General features: G+C 43.8%; 1 protein-coding gene across 1 annotated transcript in view; it reads right to left on the bottom strand.

The window, feature by feature from the left end:
• LOC144792796 (uncharacterized) overlaps positions 1-21,903 on the bottom strand; it is an 844,113-nt gene that overhangs the window by 425,505 nt on the left and 396,705 nt on the right. The gene's annotated exons all lie outside the window — the stretch shown is intronic.

Raw genomic sequence — 21,903 nt, 5'->3', positions numbered from 1 at the left:
CATATAAGGTTGATCCGTCAACTGTAGGAAAGCAGAAATAGTGGACAGATATTCTTTGACTGTGCCCAAAGCACAGCCTTGCTGGGCAAGGTAAAGAACAAAAAGGAGAACGTCATACAACAGTGCAGATAGAGGAGCAACTGATCCAACACCGTTTTTTAGCTCACTGCATCATCCCAGTTTCAGAACCTGGCTGTATGCAAATTAGTCTGTTCCTGTCCCAGTGCATGATGGGAACAGGGCAAACCAAACTACAAAGCCAATTCTTACACTGGAAAGGAAACAAGCTACCGGGGACCGGTTTCTGGCATTTCAGCCTCTTCGGCCCGGCTTGCTTGAATCCTGATGGTGCAGTGAGCAAGGGACTCATGTCTGAGCATACCCTTCCACGCTTAGGGTGGACAAAATAATTAACAACAAGGGGTGGTGATGGACAGAGTCTCTGAATTAAGCAGAAAACTCTCACCCAGTCAAGAGATCAGGGCTTGATCCATCACCGTTATTTAGCTCACTGCGCCATCCCAGCTCAGAACCTGGCTATATGCAAATTAGTCTGTCCCTGGCCCAGTGCATCATGGGAACAGGGCAGACCAAACTACCAAGCCAATTCTTCACCAGAAAGGAGACAAGCTTCCGGGGACCGGTTTCTGCCATTCCAGGCGTCGTCGGCCCGGCTTGCTTGAATCCTGATGGAGCAGTGAGCAAGGGACTCATGTCTGAGTATACCCTTCCACGCTTATGGTGGACAAAATGATTCAGAAAAAGGGGGTGGTGATGAACAGAGTGTCTGAATTAAGCAGACCACTCTTACCCAGTCCAAAGATCAGGGCTTGATCCATCACCGTTATTTAGCTCACTGCCCCCATCCCAGCTCAGAACCTGGCTATATGCAAATTAGTCTGTCCCTGGCCCAGTGCATCATGGGAACAGGGCAGACCAAACTACCAAGCCAATTCTTCACCAGAAAGGAGACAAGCTTCCGGGGACCGGTTTCTGCCATTCCAGGCGTCGTCGGCCCGGCTTGCTTGAATCCTGATGGAGCAGTGAGCAAGGGACTCATGTCTGAGTATACCCTTCCACGCTTATGGTGGACAAAATGATTCAGAAAAGGGGGTGGTGATGAACAGAGTGTCTGAATTAAGCAGACCACTCTTACCCAGTCCAAAGATCAGGGCTTGATCCATCACCGTTATTTAGCTCACTGCCCCATCCCAGCTCAGAACCTGGCTATATGCAAATTAGTCTGTCCCTGGCGCAGTGCATCATGGGAACAGGGCAGACCAAACTACCAAGCCAATTCTTCACCAGAAAGGAGACAAGCTTCCGGGGACCGGTTTCTGCCATTCCAGGCATCGTCGGCCCGGCTTGCTTGAATCCTGATGGAGCAGTGAGCAAGGGACTCATGTCTGAGTATACCCTTCCACGCTTATGGTGGACAAAATGATTCAGAAAAGGGGGTGGTGATGAACAGAGTGTCTGAATTAAGCAGACCACTCTTACCCAGTCCAAAGATCAGGGCTTGATCCATCACCGTTATTTAGCTCACTGCCCCATCCCAGCTCAGAACCTGGCTATATGCAAATTAGTCTGTCCCTGGCCCAGTGCATCATGGGAACAGGGCAGACCAAACTACCAAGCCAATTCTTCACCAGAAAGGAGACAAGCTTCCGGGGACCGGTTTCTGCCATTCCAGGCGTCGTCGGCCCGGCTTGCTTGAATCCTGATGGAGCAGTGAGCAAGGGACTCATGTCTAAGTATACCCTTCCACGCTTATGGTGGACAAAATGATTCAGAAAAGGGGGTGGTGATGAACAGAGTGTCTGAATTAAGCAGACCACTCTTACCCAGTCCAAAGATCAGGGCTTGATCCATCACCGTTATTTAGCTCACTGCCCCATCCCAGCTCAGAACCTGGCTATATGCAAATTAGTCTGTCCCTGGCCCAGTGCATCATGGGAACAGGGCAGACCAAACTACCAAGCCAATTCTTCACCAGAAAGGAGACAAGCTTCCGGGGACCGGTTTCTGCCATTCCAGGCGTCGTCGGCCCGGCTTGCTTGAATCCTGATGGAGCAGTGAGCAAGGGACTCATGTCTGAGTATACCCTTCCACGCTTATGGTGGACAAAATGATTCAGAAAAGGGGGTGGTGATGAACAGAGTGTCTGAATTAAGCAGACCACTCTTACCCAGTCCAAAGATCAGGGCTTGATCCATCACCGTTATTTAGCTCACTGCCCCATCCCAGCTCAGAACCTGGCTATATGCAAATTAGTCTGTCCCTGGCCCAGTGCATCATGGGAACAGGGCAGACCAAACTACCCAGCCAATTCTTCACCAGAAAGGAGACAAGCTTCCGGGGACCGGTTTCTGCCATTCCAGGCGTCGTCGGCCCGGCTTGCTTGAATCCTGATGGAGCAGTGAGCAAGGGACTCATGTCTGAGTATACCCTTCCACGCTTATGGTGGACAAAATGATTCAGAAAAGGGGGTGGTGATGAACAGAGTGTCTGAATTAAGCAGACCACTCTTACCCAGTCCAAAGATCAGGGCTTGATCCATCACCGTTATTTAGCTCACTGCCCCATCCCAGCTCAGAACCTGGCTATATGCAAATTAGTCTGTCCCTGGCCCAGTGCATCATGGGAACAGGGCAGACCAAACTACCAAGCCAATTCTTCACCAGAAAGGAGACAAGCTTCCGGGGACCGGTTTCTGCCATTCCAGGCGTCGTCGGCCCGGCTTGCTTGAATCCTGATGGAGCAGTGAGCAAGGGACTCATGTCTGAGTATACCCTTCCACGCTTATGGTGGACAAAATGGTTCAGAAAAGGGGGTGGTGATGAACAGAGTGTCTGAATTAAGCAGACCACTCTTACCCAGTCCAAAGATCAGGGCTTGATCCATCACCGTTATTTAGCTCACTGCCCCATCCCAGCTCAGAACCTGGCTATATGCAAATTAGTCTGTCCCTGGCCCAGTGCATCATGGGAACAGGGCAGACCAAACTACCAAGCCAATTCTTCACCAAAAAGGAGACAAGCTTCCGGGGACCGGTTTCTGCCATTCCAGGCGTCGTCGGCCCGGCTTGCTTGAATCCTGATGGAGCAGTGAGCAAGGGACTCATGTCTGAGTATACCCTTCCACGCTTATGGTGGACAAAATGATTCAGAAAAGGGGGTGGTGATGAACAGAGTGTCTGAATTAAGCAGACCACTCTTACCCAGTCCAAAGATCAGGGCTTGATCCATCACCGTTATTTAGCTCACTTCCCCATCCCAGCTCAGAACCTGGCCTGTTCCCATCATGCACTGGGACAGGAACAGACTAATTTGCATATAGCCAAGTTCTGAGCTGGGATGGTGCAGTGAGCTAAAAAACGGTGATGGATCAAGCCCTGATCTTTGGACTGGGTAAGAGTGGTCTGCTTAATTCAGGCACTCTGTTCATCACCACCCCCTTTTCTGAATCATTTTGTCCACCATAAGCGTGGAAGGGTATACTCAGATGTGAGTCCCTTGCTCATTGCACCATCAGGATTCAAGCAAGCCGGGCCGACGACGCCTGAAATGGCAGAAACCGGTCCCCGGAAGCTTGTTTCCTTCCCAGTACAAGAATTGGCTTGGTAGTTTGGTTTGCCCTGTTCCCATCATGCACTGGGACAGGAACAGACTAATTTGCATATAGCCAAGTTCTGAGCTGGGATGGTGCAGTGAGCTAAAAAACGGTGATGGATCAAGCCCTGATCTTTGGACTGGGTAAGAGTGGTCTGCTTAATTCAGGCACTCTGTTCATCACCACCCCCTTTTCTGAATCATTTTGTCCACCATAAGCGTGGAAGGGTATACTCAGATGTGAGTCCCTTGCTCATTGCACCATCAGGATTCAAGCAAGCCGGGCCGACGACGCCTGAAATGGCAGAAACCGGTCCCCGGAAGCTTGTTTCCTTCCCAGTACAAGAATTGGCTTGGTAGTTTGGTTTGCCCTGTTCCCATCATGCACTGGGACAGGAACAGACTAATTTGCATATAGCCAAGTTCTGAGCTGGGATGGTGCAGTGAGGTAAAAAACGGTGATGGATCAAGCCCTGATCTTTGGACTGGGTAAGAGTGGTCTGCTTAATTCAGGCACTCTGTTCATCACCACCCCCTTTTCTGAATCATTTTGTCCACCATAAGCGTGGAAGGGTATACTCAGATGTGAGTCCCTTGCTCATTGCACCATCAGGATTCAAGCAAGCCGGGCCGACGACGCCTGAAATGGCAGAAACCGGTCCCCGGAAGCTTGTTTCCTTCCCAGTACAAGAACTGGCTTGGTAGTTTGGTTTGCCCTGTTCCCATCATGCACTGGGACAGGAACAGACTAATTTGCATATAGCCAAGTTCTGAGCTGGGATGGTGCAGTGAGCTAAAAAACTGTGATGGATCAAGCCCTGATCTTTGGACTGGGTAAGAGTGGTCTGCTTAATTCAGGCACTCTGTTCATCACCACCCCCTTTTCTGAATCATCTGCAAATTTAGCAGGCGTCACCTGCACAACAATTGAAGTGGCTGTGCTTCTTGACGAGGAAGAAGGTACAATTGTTTGATCTATAGGTGTAGAGAGCGAGGATATGGTTGGATGCAGTATTGAACTTGTTGATATTGATATTGACACTGCTTCTATGCACTGGTTTCTTATGTTAGTGGAGATGTCTTTGATCACCTGAGCTGAGGATGCACTTGCTGCAAATGTCACTGTTGTTGAGCTCCGATGAAAGGGAGCATCTGAGAAGGAGTCAGGTGTGACTTCGGCACGTTTATAGAGAATCCCAGTGAATGCAGGAGGTCCGCTGTAGACTGAAGGTGGGAGATGACTGCCTGGAGTGAGGACACCTTCAATAGCCAGTCATCGAGGTAGGGGAAGACTGAAATCCCTAACCTGGGCAGATGAGCTGCAACCACCGCCATCACCTTGGTGAACACCTGAGGGGCACTTGTAAGGCTGAAGGGGAGCTCAGTAAACTGAAAATGCTTGTGGCCTACCTTGAACCGCAGGTAACGCCTGTGGCCCAGCAGGATGGGAATGTGAAAAAACGCATCCTGGAGGTCCAACGCCACCATCCAGTCTCCTTGGTCTAGGGCAGACAAGACCTGATCCAATGTGAGCATCTTCAATTTCTCCTTTTTGAGGAAGAGATTGACGGTCCAAAGATCCAAAATGGGCTGAAGCCCCTTGTTCTTCTTCTGAATCAGAAAGTAGCAGGAATAGCCACTGCCTACTTCTGAAGCTGGACCCCTTTCTATAGCTCTTTTGGCCAAAAAGAACGATAACTTCTGCTTGGAGCAGCTTTAAATGATTCTTTGCCAGCCGTTCCTGACTCGGCAGAGTAGTAGGAGGAAAGGAAGAAAATAGACTTCCTGGACGATCTGCAAGACCCATTTGTCTGTTGTTATAGATCTCCAGCGAGGGAGATGGTGACAAATTCTCCGACCCACTGGAGTAGTGTGGTCCTACAGAATCAGCCTCGGAGTGCTTGGAGGCTGCGGCTGCCGGGGCATTGTGGTAGATGACTTCTGGCCTCCATTCCCAAGGAAGAAATGTACCGCATCCACGTCCATGCACGGCTTGGGTAGTCTGAGCGGGACAGTGGCTGGGATAGGGCTGACGCGGCTGGAAACCCCTTTCACTACCATGAAAGGGGCGAAAGGAAGACTGGCCACGAGGAGTGGAGGAGAGGCCCAAGAATCTTGCAGTAGCTTGAGAGTCCTTAAACCTGACCAGGGCCGAGTCTGCCATTTCCCCAAAAAGGCTGGTTCCATTAAAAGGCATGTCCATCAAATTGGCATGGACATCCCCCGAGAAGCCAGTTGTGTGAAGCCAGGCATGGTGCCTCAAGGCCACTATCATTGAAATAGATCTGCCCAATGAATCAGTCTTATCCAAACCACAACATATGGCAAATTTTGCTGCATCCCTCCCGTCATTGACAGCTTGGGAGAGCAAAGCCTCTGGGACTTGTGTCACCACCTGCGCAACCCTCTCCCAAAGAGAGTGGGAGAAACGGCACAAAAAGCATGTGGTATTCACTGACTGCAATGCCAGATTGGAGGAAGAAAACATCTTCCCAAATGAGTCCAGTCTCTTGCATTCCTTATCCGGAGGGGCAGAAGGGAATGGGCCCTGGAAAGTAGAGGCCTGCACCACCAAACTTTCTGGGGTGGGGTGTTGGCTGAGGAACTTTGGGTCACCTGGTGCAGGGCAATGGTCCTGTACACAGGAGCCCCTGTGCTAGGCTTGGACCATGTTACTAGAAGGACGTCGGTAAGTGCCTCATTAAATTAAAGGGCAAAAGTGGTTCAGAGGTGGAAGCCTCAGGTTGAAGCACTTCAGTCAGGAGATTAGTCCTGACCTGCACTGAGGACCTCAGCTGCCCTCTTAACCACCATGGCATAGGACCTCCACTCCTCCGTAGCCACTGAATGCAGAGAGAGCATGCCAGTGTCTGGGCAAGTATCCAGACCACTGGCTTCCCCAAGTTCCCCATACCAGTCCATTGTCTTCTCAGAGACATCTTAGTTCACTAGAGGGTCTCCAGACTCCTCCTATTCCTCTCCTGAGCTCCTGAGCCTAGGACGTCCACAAAGTGCTCAGGCCACAACATAGAACCCCTGGGTTCTCTCAACATCGGAATCAGCGTCTTCTGACGCTGTTCAGGCTCTGTGTTGTCGGGATGAGGATTGGGCTTGCGCCACCGACAGGCCCAGCGACTTCGGGTTGGAGACCGGGGAAGGTCGCGTTGGCATGACCGGCATAAAACCGGATCCGGGATCGGATCAACTGCGACGTTGAACCCGATGGGGCACCATCTGACCACACGGGGTCAGAGGGCTGACCAACGGGGTCTCCCGCTCAAATACGCGGCCCATGGCCTCGTAAAAATCTTTAATTTGAGCGGGAGTCGCTCCGGATGCAGGAAATGGAGGGAGGTGCGAAGTCAACTCTGGCTCCGGCTCCACATAACCGTGCCTAAAGCATCAGTGTTCCTTACCTCTTTTGACGACAGATGCCAGTTGAGATGAAGTCAAGTCTGCTTGGACCTTTTCTTGTGCCTCTTCCCCGAGTGTCCAGATTGCCTTGAAAGGGAGGAAGAGGACATAGGGTTCCGTGAGCGATCCCACAACCTCCTCTTCCTCGAACAGGATTGTGACCTCCTCGGAGTCTCGCTAGATGGTGTTGACTGCTGGGACGCAAGCAAATTCATCGCCGCTCCCTCAAGGTCTTTGGAGTCATCGCCCTACAGTCTGAACACGACTTTAAATTGTGGTCACGTTCAAGACACCACAGACCTGCGCTGTGGGGATTGGTAACCAACATCATGCGGGAACAAGTCCTGCATGGTTTAAAACCTGTCTTCCTACCAGATATCCCCCACACACAAAGGCATCAAAAATATCGACAAAAGTCGAGAAAAAGCCTGCCAAAAAGCGGCAGAGGGGTAGCTCTTCCCAGATCGGCGTTTACATGGCGCGGAATGAAAAGAACTGAGGTCCGCGCGCCTGGGTGGCGCCTATGTAGGCACTGCAACGTCATAACCAATGCTATCAATGCCAAATGGAGCTACCCAACGTTGCACCCAAGGGGTATTGCTCAGCAAAAGTTTCCGGATCCAGCCTGACGCCTGGGAAATTCAAAGGTAAGGAATCGGGAGGTAGAAGTCTCGATCAGATTTACAATATAAAGAACATTTAGTCCACAGATGGGCCCAGGCAAATCAACTTTGATTCACACTTAATACACTACAAACAAAGTTGGGGTGCACGTCCCATGCTCACCTTTTATAACCCACACTTACTTACGGTTCAGAACTTTTAAAGGGAAAGGACGTGACTATACTGATTCAACAGCAATCCACTCTGTTTAAATGCATCTTCCGCCTCCCACGATTCCCCTCTCAGTCACATGTGCGACTGGAATTTGGCCTATTCCAACAAGCCCCGGTTATGACAGACGCACCTATCAAACTGTGCTGGAGATTGAGAGCGGCACGGCCAGAATTGTTGGCAGCCCTATGCTGGACAGAAATAAAGAACCAGCCAAAATCTAGGAACGACTGGCCAACAGTGCTCCAACAGGTGCTAACCTCACTCAAACTGAATGAAGCATGGGACCTCAACATCAGCTTTTCTGCCTTTAAAAAAATCACCAACAAACTATACAGGCCTGGTCACTCAATACAGTTGAAATGGCAACCCTGGAGGCCCGCAACAGTCCCCCAAAGCAAAGACCGTATGCCTTTCCACGGCGGATATGCAGCCGTGGAAAGGCATAGGACCGCAGGCATTCTAATGTGGTTGGCGGTGTCTCGCAGGCACCGCCACCATATGTACGCACTTCTTCCCATCCGCTGCGGACCCTCCAGCCATCTTAATGTGGTGAGGGGTCATTTCAGTGAGGATGGCGGGCTGATTGTCCCCGCCGGGCCGGCGGTGGCTACTGCCAGCCCGGCGGGGGCAATCCGCCCACCATCCAAATGGGGCCCTATGTTTCTGGAGGACATAACACACACCTCTGTATCCTTAGAAAAACCACTGAGGAGCCGATTACGATGCCAGTTGGAAAGCCTCTGACAACTAGCCGGAAGCTCTCCAACTACGGTTCGGTTTGCGGTCTGACCGCCGAATTGCGATGTCGACGGTCGGAGTGTAAACCAGGCGGTCATTCCGACGAGGTACCGACCGACTCTCGGAGTCTTCTGGTCGGTCAGACCCACACCGTAATCCCCTATGGACAGCGTTTCTGCCGTCGGGATTAGGATGTCGATTTCCATCAGCCTTTCCATGCCAGCCATACCGACATGAAAAGGCTGTCAGAAAGTGACTTTCCGGCCCCTAGCAGGGCCCCATTGCCTCCGCGGCCTGCGGTTGGTGGCCAAGGGGCTACATAGGGCACCCCTACTGTAAATGTCTGCACTGTGAGACACGCACCATGGGGTGACTGCCACAGGGTGTAGGCTTTTACACACACACCCATTTCATTTTGGAAGCCGGTATTATGGCTGGTTTACGGCCGTAGCACAAGCTCCCATAGAGAAATGGGAGTAGGCGACCGAGCAGTGTTCGGTCACAAGGTAATCAGGCAGTCGGTCCCTAGATCGCCACAATGCCAGTCAGAGGTTACTCTGGCCGACATCGTAAAAGGCCCCTGAATGTCATCTCCATGTGAACTAAGTGAACTGTTTATCTTTAGATTTTTTTAGATATACAAAATTGAAATTGGTTGACTATAGAAAAGCACAAAATAATATGTGCTGGGACAAGCACAAACCATGACTCAATATGATTGTACGAAATTACCATCTTTTGTGTGATGTACTCCCGTATTTTGCTCTAGCTATTTTTGCTGGTTGCAAAAGTCTCTGCACTGTAACCCTGTTAACCAGTAGTATGGTGCTTGTACCCCCCCTTTTTTAATATAGTTGAATTTGCCTAATTGGCATATTTAACTTGCCATAGATCCCTAATATATGGTACAAAGTGTACCCACAGCCAGGAAGTTAACCTCTTTCATGCTCACGACTGCCCCGGCCATCACCAGTCAAGGTGGGCGTGTGCTCATGACGGCCGGGAGCCGTCATGACCAACCCCGCGTCCGGGATGTCCAGCACTGTAGCGGAATTTGCGCCGCACTGAAGAGGTTAAATGCCATTAGTGCAGCACCTACTGTGCCCTCCAGGGTGGTGAGGCACAATATTGAGTTAAAAATATTGAAGAATGGAAATATTGAGTGCAAGAATATTGTTGTCAAGAATATCGAATTTAAGGTAACTAATAGCGATTTTTATTATTTGTTATGTATTTAGTTATATCATTTATATGTATATGGTGTGGTTTATTTTTTTTAACATTGTTTATGTTTGTTAATGTATTAGTTAATTAAAATGTTTAAGGTAATTTATATTACTTGTTGTACCGTGGCGGGTTGTGGATTTATAGGGGTATAGGGTGGAAAGTAATTTAATTATAATACATTTATGTTTATTTTTTGTAAAATATTATTTAGTTCATTTTGTTGATTGTGTAGGCTTTAAAAAAAATCTTAATTAATATTCATTATTTGATTGGAAGTAATTATGTTAATATTGCAAATAATGTTTTTTAAATTAATTGTTATATAGCGGTGAGGGGGTTATTGGGGTAGAGGGTGAAAGTATATTACTGTAAATTAATTGTTAAATAATATTAATTACTTAATTAATCATTCCTTATCTTAATTATTGTTAATTATTTTTTTTATTAGTAAGTTGTGGGATTTATGAGTGTACAGTGTGGCCATTATTTAATTGAAAATAATAGTTTTTTTATTAATATGAATTATTTTTTGTTTTAGGTTTGTGTTGTGGGGTCTATAGGTGTATAGGTGAGGCACTAAATCAATTTTAAGTTAAAAATAATAATTGTGTCAATTATGTATTTAATTTATTATTACATTTTAGGAGTATGGTATATATTTTGTAAGCGTATGTGTGGAAAGTTAAACACATTCAATTCCGTATTAAATAATTTTTGATTCAGTATATCATTTTTTTGCCAAAACATATTTATGTTAGTATTGTAAAATATGTGTATAACTACATGTATTTTATGAATTTAATGTATTTATTAATATATACTTTTTATGGGAATTGTTTTTATATTTTAAATAATATTGCATTTAATTTTTATTAATGATTGTAATATTATTGTGATGTTTTTAATTTTCAGAAATGTTTTAATTGTTATTGTTTGTTTACTTTTAATATATATTACATTTTAAATATTTATTTTTAATATTTTTATCTTGTTGTTAAAATTGGTTTTTATAGACATTTTATTTGTTTGCAATGTAGTACTGTCTGTAGTGGGAAAATTATAGGGGCATATTATCAAGGGATTTATCTCCGCTTTTTTGGCTTTAAAAGCCAAGAAAGCGGAGATAAAATTATCTCCCTATTACCTAGCTGTCGCTAACACCAGTTAGCGACAGCTAGTAGGTAATAGCGACCATCTTGGGCCCCGCTTTCCATGTCAGAGATATCTATCACTAATGACATGCAAAGTGGGCGTGCCAAGATGTTAGCGACTGTAAACAGTCGCTAAGATCGCTATCTCCTATTACCAACTGTTGGAGATATTCGCGCTAAGCGCGAATATCTCCAAAAGCTAACACCTGCCCTGAGCAGTTCTTAACCATGTTATCCAATGGGAGGTGGATAACATGGCTAAGAGCATTAGCTCGGTAATGCATGAATATCGCTGACTTTACAGCGATATTCATGCATTTTGGCCGATTTTTATCGCTTAGGAGATAAACCTTGATAATAACAAGGCTCCTAAGCGATACAAATCGCCGCACCACGGCGATAAAATTATTGCCGCTAAGCCAACATAGCGATAATTATCGCTAGTTGTTAGTAATATGCCCCTATATTTTTTAATTTTAAAATCCAGCTCTTTCCCTACAGTTGAGACAGCACTGTCTGAAGTGGGAATAGTAAATGTTACCCCTCTGCAGTCTAACACTTACCCTGCTGTTCTAATGACTGGAGTGGAAATAGTAAATTTGATCCCTCTGCAATCCAATACTTTCCCTACTTTTAAACTGACTGGAGTGGGAATAGTAAATTTTACCCCTCTGCAATCCAACACTTTACCTACTTTTGCAATGACTGAAGTGGGAATAGTACAGTTTACCCCTCCACAATCCAACACTTGCCCTACTTTTGCAATGACTGGAGTGGGAATAGTACAGTTTACCCCTCCACAATCCAACACTTGCCCTACTTTTGCACTGATTGGAGTGGGAATAGAAAATGTTGCCCCTCGGTAATCCAGCACTTTCCCTACTTTTGCAATGGCTGGAGTTGGAATAGTAAATTTGACCTGTCTTCCATTCAACACTGTGCCTATTGTTGTACTGAGTGTAGTGGGAATTAAAAAAAACCTTTGTGGTAATTATTAATTTTATTGTTACGTTATTTGTGGTGGGAACAGTAAATTGTAGTATTTTGCATCTTTATATTGTATGTAATTTGATTTTTATTGTGTTAAGAGTAGTAAATATGTTTTTGAGTGATGTAAAAACATTTTTTACTGTTGTGTTGTGTTAGGTGGGAGTACTTATTTTTATATTTATTAAGTATAAATAGTTTTTTAATGTAGTGGGGAATTTATAAGTATTTATCATCATTTGAGATATATTTTTTCATATTGTTATAATGTTTATAATTATTTGTTTGATGTATTATAATAATATTCTTCATTTACAATCTTTATTGTTTATACATTATTAATTACATTTAAGAAATGTGTGTTATTTAAGTTTTTATTTAACTTAAATTTGGTTTTCTTTTTGTAATATTTTAAGTTTTCGGTATATTTAAATATATACACATATATTTTTATAATATTATATTGTTCACAATTTTTTACATTATAATATTTAAATATTAGTTTATTTATCTGTTTTAAATATATGTGTTTATCTTTTTTTAGATATAAAAAGAGAGGGCTGGGTTAAGCACATATATATATATGCGTTTACATTTTTACCAGTAATATTTTTTGTTATATTTATTTTTATAAATTAATGTTAGTATTTATTATAGGATTACTTTAATATGTTATTTTATATATATTTAAAAATCGATATTTAATACAACTATATTATTGTAAACAATAGTTTTTCCTGATATTTTTTAAGTACAGCAAGTCGATAATTTTGTATCCTATATTTGTACCGGGATATGTTTTACCTCAACATTTTTAGGTCGATTTTCTGTCATTTAACCGCCATCCAGTACAGTTGCAGTACAAACATTGCTTCAGGCCTAACATTGGAGCCTGACCGTAGCAGTGTAAAATCTGCAATTCAGCTTGTCAAAATGAACCAGTTACTTACCTTTGGTAATTGTTTTTCTTTTAGAAACTCTGTCTAACTGCAGATTCCTCTCCTTAGAGCACTTCCCAGACATCAGTCTGGATCTGAAAACTCTTGAGCAGTACTTCTGCATGCCAGTATGCCTTGTATTTCGTCTCTGCATAGGCGACGTTGGCGTTGAAAGTGACATTTCAGTGCCTATAAAGGTGCTTCCCCGGTGCGTTGACATCAGTTTCTTTTGTGACCAAAATCACAGTCATGTTCAAAAACAATGTTACTTGTTTTAACCAGTGTGCAGTATCTAAAGAGATCCATTCTGTAAAGAGACCAGTTGACAGAGCAGAGCGGGTTGGGTTCGTGATAAATCTGCAATTAGATAAGGTCTCCACCAGATAAAGCATTACCAAAGGTAAGTAAATTGTTCTTCTGATAGAGACTTCTAAATGCCGATTCCTCACCTTAGAATAGCTACCCAAGCAATACATTCTTGGAGGAGGTTCTGCGAATTGGCTTAAATCAAAAAGTTCTGGAGGACCGAATCGTCAAAATGCCCATCATAACCTGACTGTGCAAGCAATAGCGCCTCGTGAACATACTGAGGTGCGTTTTGGGTCAAGGACAATATTTTTTCACACAGGATTTGCAGAAGGAGAGAAGGGTTTCATAATCTTGGAGTTTATGAGTAAGGAGCATGTGGCACTTCTTGAGTAGAGTATACAGAAATGGCTGCAAAAGTGGGTTGAGTTACCCCTGGGAACCTTTCCCTATTGGTTAGGAAGAGGCAGGGGTCACCCACACCCACAAACTAGTGCAAAGCATAAAAGTGCATCATCTGGCTATCTGTACCTGAGAAAGAACAGAAGGCTGGGCCTGCTGTCTGTGACATAAGAGGGGCCCCGAAGGACTGGACCTTATCTCTCTTCTACTCAGGACAAAGAAGTGGACACCAAAAGTCTTAAGGCTGACCTCCTGTTCAAAATACAGGGATACAAGTTACAAGAGGCCTTTTCTGCAAATGCCCAGCTGACCAATCCCACCTAGAGCTGCCTTGAACCCTTTTGTTGGCCTCTGCTGGAGTACTTCCTGACCTCCACATCCTGCTCTTGACACCCCAAATCCTTGGATGTGTCTGGCTGGACTTCTCCTACCTCCCTTGAGAAGCTGGGACTTAGAACCTTTTCTGCATCAAGACCTCTGTACGACTAGGACAAAGCTGCTAAGCCAATCAAAGTGAGGTGTGCTGCTGCTAGATTGATGATTCAGGTTTCTCCTGCTCTGACCGTCTATGCAGCAGCAACTTCAATTCAGTAAGACCTTGCAGAGAAGGTTTAAGGCCTTGTAGAGACATTTACCGCTACACCCAGCTGCCTTGTCCCGCTGAAGGTTTTTGGCTTTCGAAAAAATGACTTGGGGGTCGATTACGATGTTGTACGGAATTACTATTTACATGCGGATAGACTGGGCACAAGGTGAAATTTGAAAATGATAGGTGAATGTTGTTGCGTGCTTCGGAGGTATCACCTAGTCGGTCTTTAGGTGTGCAAACTAGAACAAAAAACAGTGTTCCCTTGATCTAGGGAACGACCCTCTGAGCACTGCTGTGTGGATCAACTGATCTCTAGAATGTTATAATTCCTTATTTCATCGTTGAATATTCCAAAACTTTTATCAATAAAGATCCTTGAATTCGAATTTTAATAAATCATGTTCACAAGATTTTTCTCGATGTTGCATTTCACATCAAAAATAATTATAGTGTTCTTTACATCCTTAGAAATTCTTGAAAGGGCATACTCCCAATGCATTTCGTGCCCATAACTGGCACTTCGTCAGGGGAATCTGTTAAGTATAAAAAACCACTATGAGGGTCCACAACATAAAGGTATCGTTTACACAAAACACATTTTTCATCCATAAGTCACATTCTAAACAGTATCATTACCAATTTGAAGACATGGTAATACTGAATATACCAACAGCGTAGTGAAGTTTCATGAATTAATGACACATAGATAAACAAACATAGCGCTAGACAAGGCAATGTGAAGGAAGATCATTTCTGTGTTTAAACCTCCGTGCCTTTGACTATATTAAACACCTGACACCCGTAAACTTTTAAAATCGTATGTTTGTCTCATTAAAATGTATAAGCATAACCTACATGAGACCACTCGTATGCAAACGTGATGTGTCCCTCGTCTCACATTAATTCAAATTCGTCTCTTACCGCTCTTCAAAGAGTAGCCTCTGCGTATAAACTCCAAGCCGGGTTTGCGTGTAAAGGACGCGACAACGCTGTATAATATGCACACGCCTCTAGCGTGATGTCAGTGCAATGTTGCCAAAAGTGATAACGGACTATAGAGCAATGCGTGAATTCAAGTTCGGCCATTTTGAAAAAGGAAAAACATATATGAAAGTGAGTGTAAACCTTAGGGAGAACAAGTGTTAAATCATTGAAAAATGTGTTGATACATCCAATATTAAAAAAAACCTTAATTGTTATATGTCAGTGTCAATTTAAACATGAAAATGATTGAATTGATGAAATTAATGAAATCATCATGAGTCACTATACATAATATGATTCATAGGTAACATGAGAGTTCCAGGCGGTCATCGAGCCCATGTGGCTTCAAAGAGTCCAGTTTATAAATCCATTGAATCTCTTTCTGCAATAATCTTTTGTTCACGTCTTGATTCTCACTGGTTGTAATGGTTTCAAGTACCATAAATTGTAGTTGGGAAATGTTGTGTCTCAGGTCATTGAAATGTACAGCAATAGCTGATTTCTCATTCCGAGTCCTTATATTACTTTTATGTTCAGTTAATCGTGTTTTGATCTTCCTTGTAGTTTTGCCCACATAGACCAGTCCACATGGGCACTTGAGGAGATAAATTAGATTCATGGAATCACAAGTTGCTGTTACTTTTAATTTTATTGGATTGCCACGTCGAGGATGGTTAATCATGGTTCCTTTGATAATAGCGTGACAATTGCTACAGTTATGGCATGGTATAGTGCCTTTGAATGTAACTTGATTAGCCATCTGCGTCTGTCTTTTGAGTAGGTCTTGAATATTCTTGCTGTGGGTGTACGCAAATCTTGGTTGAGTTTGAAAGATACCTTTAAAGTCTGGTTCGTTGGATAAGATTAACCAATGTTTGAGAATAGACTGCTTGAATGCATAGCTCTTGGTAGAATACGTTGATACAACGACAGAACGTTTTTCCGAGGTTTTGGATGTGCTTTTCAACAGCTCCACACGTGTTTTTGATTTGCATTTGTCCATTGCTGCTTCCAGAACCTTGGGTGGATAACCTCTTTCCTTGAAACGTTGTACCATGTCTTGTACTTGTCTATCAGATACCTCAGGTTCTGATACTATCCTCTTAACTCTGTATAGTTGTGAAAGTGGTAGATTGTTCTTAAGAGAGTTTTGATGGAAGCTCCCATAATGTAGCAAATTGTTGCGATCTGTAGACTTCTTGTATAAAGTTGTTGTGATTATACTGCGATCAATTTGAATAAGTACATCCAAATAGGCAATGACTTTCTGATCAATATGAAAGGTAAACTGAATCCGATCATTAATTTTGTTCAACTTTTCCAATTGTTCTTGTAGGAGTTCTTTGGGGCCTTGCCATAAAACGAAAATGTCATCTATGAATCTGTAAAACACAATTGCATGTCTCTTCCACTGTTCATCATTCAGGACGAAGTTGGTCTGAAAATTAATCATAAAGATATTGGCGTAGCAAGGTGCTGCGCAATTTCCCATACTTGTACCAGTAAGTTGTAAATAATGATGTTCCTGCCATTTGAAATAACTTCGGTACAATGTGAAGTTCAATAGTTCCAATAGAAACACTTGAAATTCCTGGTCAAGGGAAGATTGGAGTAGCATCATTTCTACCGCTTCTATTCCAAGTTTGTGAGGGATGGACGTATACAACGCCTGAACGTCAGTTTACCTTTCATATTGATCAGAAAGTCATTGCCTATTTGGATGTACTTGTTCAAATTGAACTCAGTATAATCACAACAACTTTATACAAGAAGTCAACAGATCGCAACAATTTGCTACATTATGGGAGCCTCCATCAAAACTCTCTTAAGAACAATCTACCACTATCACAACTATACAGAGTTAAGAGGATAGTATCAGAACCTGAGGTATCTGATAGACAAGTACATGACATGGTACAACGTTTCAAGGAAAGAGGTTATCCACCCAAGGTTCTGGAAGCAGCAATGGACAAATGCAAATCAAAAACACGTGTGGAGCTGTTGAAAAGCACATCCAAAACTTCGGAAAAACGTTCTGTCGTTGTATCAACGTTTTTTACCAAGAGCTATGCATTCAAGCAGTCTATTCTCAAACATTGGTTAATCTTATCCAACGAACCAGACTTTAAAGGTATCTTTCAAACTCAACCAAGATTTGCGTACACCCGCAGCAAGAATATTCAAGACCTACTCAAAAGACAGACGCAGATGGCTAATCAAGTTACATTCAAGGGCACTATACCATGCCATAACTGTAGCAATTGTCACGCTATTATCAAAGGAACCATGATTAACCATCCTTGACGTGGCAATCCAATAAAATTAAAAGTAACAGCAACTTGTGATTCCATGAATCTAATTTATCTCCACAAGTGCCCATGTGGACTGGTCTATGTGGGCAAAACTACAAGGAAGATCAAAACACGATTAACTGAACATAAAAGTAATATAAGGACTCGGAATGAGAAATCAGCTATTGCTGTACATTTCAATGACCTGAGACACAACATTTCCCAACTACAATTTATGGTACTTGAAACCATTACAACCAGTGAGAATCAAGACGTGAACAAAAGATTATTGTAGAAAGAGATTCAATGGATTTATAAACTGGACTCTTTGAAGCCACATGGGCTCAATGACCGCGTGGAACTCTCATGTTACCTATGAATCATATTATGTATAGTGACTCATGATGATTTCATTAATTTCATCAATTCAATCATTTTCATGTTTAAATTGACACTGACATATAACAATTAAGGTTTTGTTTAATATTGGATGTATCAACACATTTTTCAATGATTTAACACTTGTTCTCCCTAAGGTTTACACTCACTTTCATATATGTTGTTCCTTTTTCAAAATGGCCGAACTTGAATTCACGCATTGCTCTATAGTCCGTTATCACTTTTGGCAACATTGCACTGACATCACGCTAGAGGCGTGTGCATAATATACAGCGTTGTCGAGTCCTTTACACGCAAACCCGGCTTGGAGTTTATACGCAGAGGCTACTCTTTAAAAAGCGGTAAGAGACAAATTTGAATTAATGTGAGACGAGGGACACATCACGTTTGCATACGAGTGGTATCATGTAGGTTATGCTTATACATTTTAATGAGACAAACATACGATTTTAAAAGTTTACGGATGTCAGGTGTTTAATATTGTCAAAGGCACAGAGGTTCAAACACGGAAATGATCTTCCTTCACATTACCTTGTCTAGCGCTATGTTTGTTTATCTATGTGTCATTAATTCATGAAACTTCACTACGCTGTTGGTATATTCAGTATTACCATGTCTTCAAATTGGTAATGATACTGTTTAGAATGTGACTTATGGATGAAAAATGAGTTTTGTGTAAACGATACCTTTATGTTGTGGACCCTCATAGTGGTTTTTTATACTTAACAGATTCCCCTGACGAAGTGCCAGTTATGGGCACGAAATGCGTTGGGAGTATGCCCTTTCAAGAATTTCTAAGGATGTAAAGAACACTATAATTATTTTTTATGTGAAATGCAACATCGAGAAAAATCTTGTGAACATGATTTATTAAAATTCGAATTCAAAGATCTTTATTGATAAAAGTTTTGGATTATTCAACGATGAAATAAGGAATTATAACATTCTAGAGATCAGTTCATCCACACAGCAGTGCTCAGAGGGTCGTTCCCTAGATCAAGGGAACGCTGTTTTTTGTTGATGTTGTACGGAAACCATTCCAACTGAAACAGTTTTGGAATGGTTTCCAACCAAATCATATTCGGGGAGTCAGTCCGACCAATTACGATGGTCCCGAACTACGTTCGGTTAGACTCCCATTGACTTCAATGGGAGCCTGTTTTCCGACCGAATACACAGACTCCCATTGAAGAAAGGGGTGGTTGGGGAAAATTGTGCACCCTGTGGCGTACACCCTAAGGTGCCTCCCAAACTGTGCATGGTTGGAAAGGGGGACCGATCGGTACCCCCACGGGCCAGATTCCAAGGCCCCCAGGTGACAGGAGGGCCACGCTTCTGACAGCCTATCCATGTTGGAGCCACCCAATAGGAAAGGCTGTGCAAATCTGATATCCTAATCACTTGTTCGGAAAAGCGGTCCATAGACCAGTACAAATTGGCTTCGGATGACTCGGTTACTCTAAATGCCGCTGGGAACCGAGGCGGATAGTTCAAACGGTTTCCGAACATCATGATCAGTCATTCAGAAATGTTTCCGAATTGGTCGGAAACAAGGTTTCTGAATCGGATTCAAACTAATCGAATGCCATTGGGAGCCTTTCCGAACGACATCGTAATTGACCCCTTAGTGTGAACAGCGAAATCTTGACTGGGATAAGGTGCCAAAAGTATCCATACAGCGAGGAACCTTCTCTGGGAATGATATTTCAATTTGTCCTGCTGTCAGCTTTCCCACCAAAAACCAACAGCTTCACCGGGAAGGCATCCAATGGCTATCCAACCTCGTGGGCCTTTCTTGGCTACAGCCAACTGCCTTGCCCAGCTGAAGATTTTGGACTTCCATTTTTTAGACTAGTCCCACGGTATAACTTCCAAACAGAGTGAACTTGGTTGCTGTATCTGAACCGCACTCTATCTCATGGGCCTCAAATTGTGGCTAGTTAACCTTGGTTGGTGCTTAATGCTGTTTGGCACTATTTTAATTGAAAACGTAAAAAATAATATCAACACTTCCGCTTTTGGTATCATTTTAGCTATCACACTATTTTTCTAATTCAGTTTGGGATTTTTATTTTGTTGTGTTTTTACTTTATTACTGCTTGCTTGCTCTATACATACTTAACTAATTGCCTTTAAATTGAGTCCGGCTGCCTTTGTGCCAAGGTGCCCAGGTAAATTTAGTGACTTTGAGGGTTCACCCTGACAAGGACTGTGGATATTACTCAAGGTGGGAGGTCACCCCCTCTTGGCTAACAGTCCAATTTCTCACAATGATCAGCATGATTACAACAGCACCCTAAGATACACATTGACAACACCATAAATCTATCGCCGCAATCATGTGAGACAGTTAAATGCTCAGTGCTTCTTGGGGTCATACAATCTGCTAAAAATAAACAGCTGCAAGGAGGTACCACAGGGGCACTTAAATCACAAACAGCATCTGCGACAGTTCATGAAATATCAAAAAGAGTCCCCCACATCACATTTTACAATGCTGGGTGAGATGCAATTTTGAGACCTACCCATGATTTTGCCAGGAGGATTTGACTTTACCAGATCCGATTCATAGTCCTTGCTTCCGACCAAATCGTACACAGGTCTGAACTACAAAGTATGATGCAAAGATCACATAAGTGTCGACTGAATCAGTTCCAGAACCTAAATCTATCTGTACGACTCGTTCGTAGCTGAATCGCACTAGGAATTACACTAGGTAATTGATCTCCTGAGGCGGAGGCCGGGAGCTATGCATTTCTTTTAATTCACGTTGTTCTTTGTACTTATAAACCTGTTTTTAGGCAAAGAGAGATAAAGTGTTTTGCCCAGAATCACAGGATGTTGAGCCTCCCACTTCACTCAAACCGTTTCCCCAGTCATAGGTACCCCCACGGGCCAGATTCAAAGGCCCCCAGGTGAAGGGAGGGCCACGCTTCCGACTGCCGATCCATGTTGGAGCCACCCAATCGGAAAGGCTGTCCAAATCTGACATCCTAATCGCTCGTTCGGAAACGCAGTCCATAGACCTGTACAAATTGGCTACGAATGACTCGGTTACTCCGAATGGCGCTGGGAACCAAGTCGGATCGTTTAAACTGTTTCGGAACATCATGATCAGTCATTCAGAAATGTTTCCGAATGGTCGGAAACAAGGCTTCCGAACTGGATTCAAACTAATCTAATGCTAGTAGGAGCTTTTGCGAACCTCATTGTACTATATCCTTTAGTGTGAACACAGAAATCTTGACTGGGAGAATGCACCAAAGGTATCCATTCAGCGAGGAACCTTCTCTGGGAATGATATTTCAATGTGTCCCAGCTCTCAGCTTTCCCACCAAAAACCAAAAGGTTCACCGAGAAGGCATGCAACGGCTAGCCAACCTCGTGGGCCTTTCTTGGCTACAGCCAACTGCCTTGCCCAGCTGAAGATTTTTTAGCCTAGTCCCACAGTATAACTTCCAAACAGAGTGAACCTGGTTGCTGCATCTGAAGCACACTCTATCTCATGGGCCTCAAATTGTGGCTGGTTAACCATGGTTGCTGCTTAATGCTCACCTCTCGACCCGTGTCCTGCTAAATTCCTCGCGCAAATGGCCCCCACCCTCAACCACCTCATCAATCCGATTCTCAACCTTTCGTTCAACACAGGTGAAGTCCCTCAGCCGTGGAAACAGGCACTCATCTTGCCTCTGCTTAAGAAAGCCAACCTGAACCCTGAATCCCATGCCAACTACAGACCTATCTCCCTTTTGCCAGCACTTGCGAAGGTGGTCGAGAAACACGTCCACACTACCCTGTCCCACTTTCTAGAGACGAATGACATACTACACAAATCTCAGTCTGGTTTCCGCTCTAATCTGAGCACCGAGACAGCTTTGCTTGAGGTCACCGAAGCGATCAAAGAAACCTTGGACAGGGGAGGAAAAGCTCTGCTGGTGATGCTTGACCTCTCCGCAGCCTTCGACACCGTCCCCCACACCGCCTCCTATCTAGACTCTGGGAGGTGGGTCTAAGGGGGACGGTGTTTAG

The sequence above is a fragment of the Lissotriton helveticus genome, chromosome 11 (genome assembly GCF_964261635.1).
Source record: "Lissotriton helveticus chromosome 11, aLisHel1.1, whole genome shotgun sequence".
Classification (NCBI taxonomy): Eukaryota; Metazoa; Chordata; class Amphibia; order Caudata; family Salamandridae; genus Lissotriton; species Lissotriton helveticus.
The sequence above is the reverse complement of the archived record's forward strand: the minus strand, read 5'-3'. Positions and strand labels throughout refer to the sequence as shown.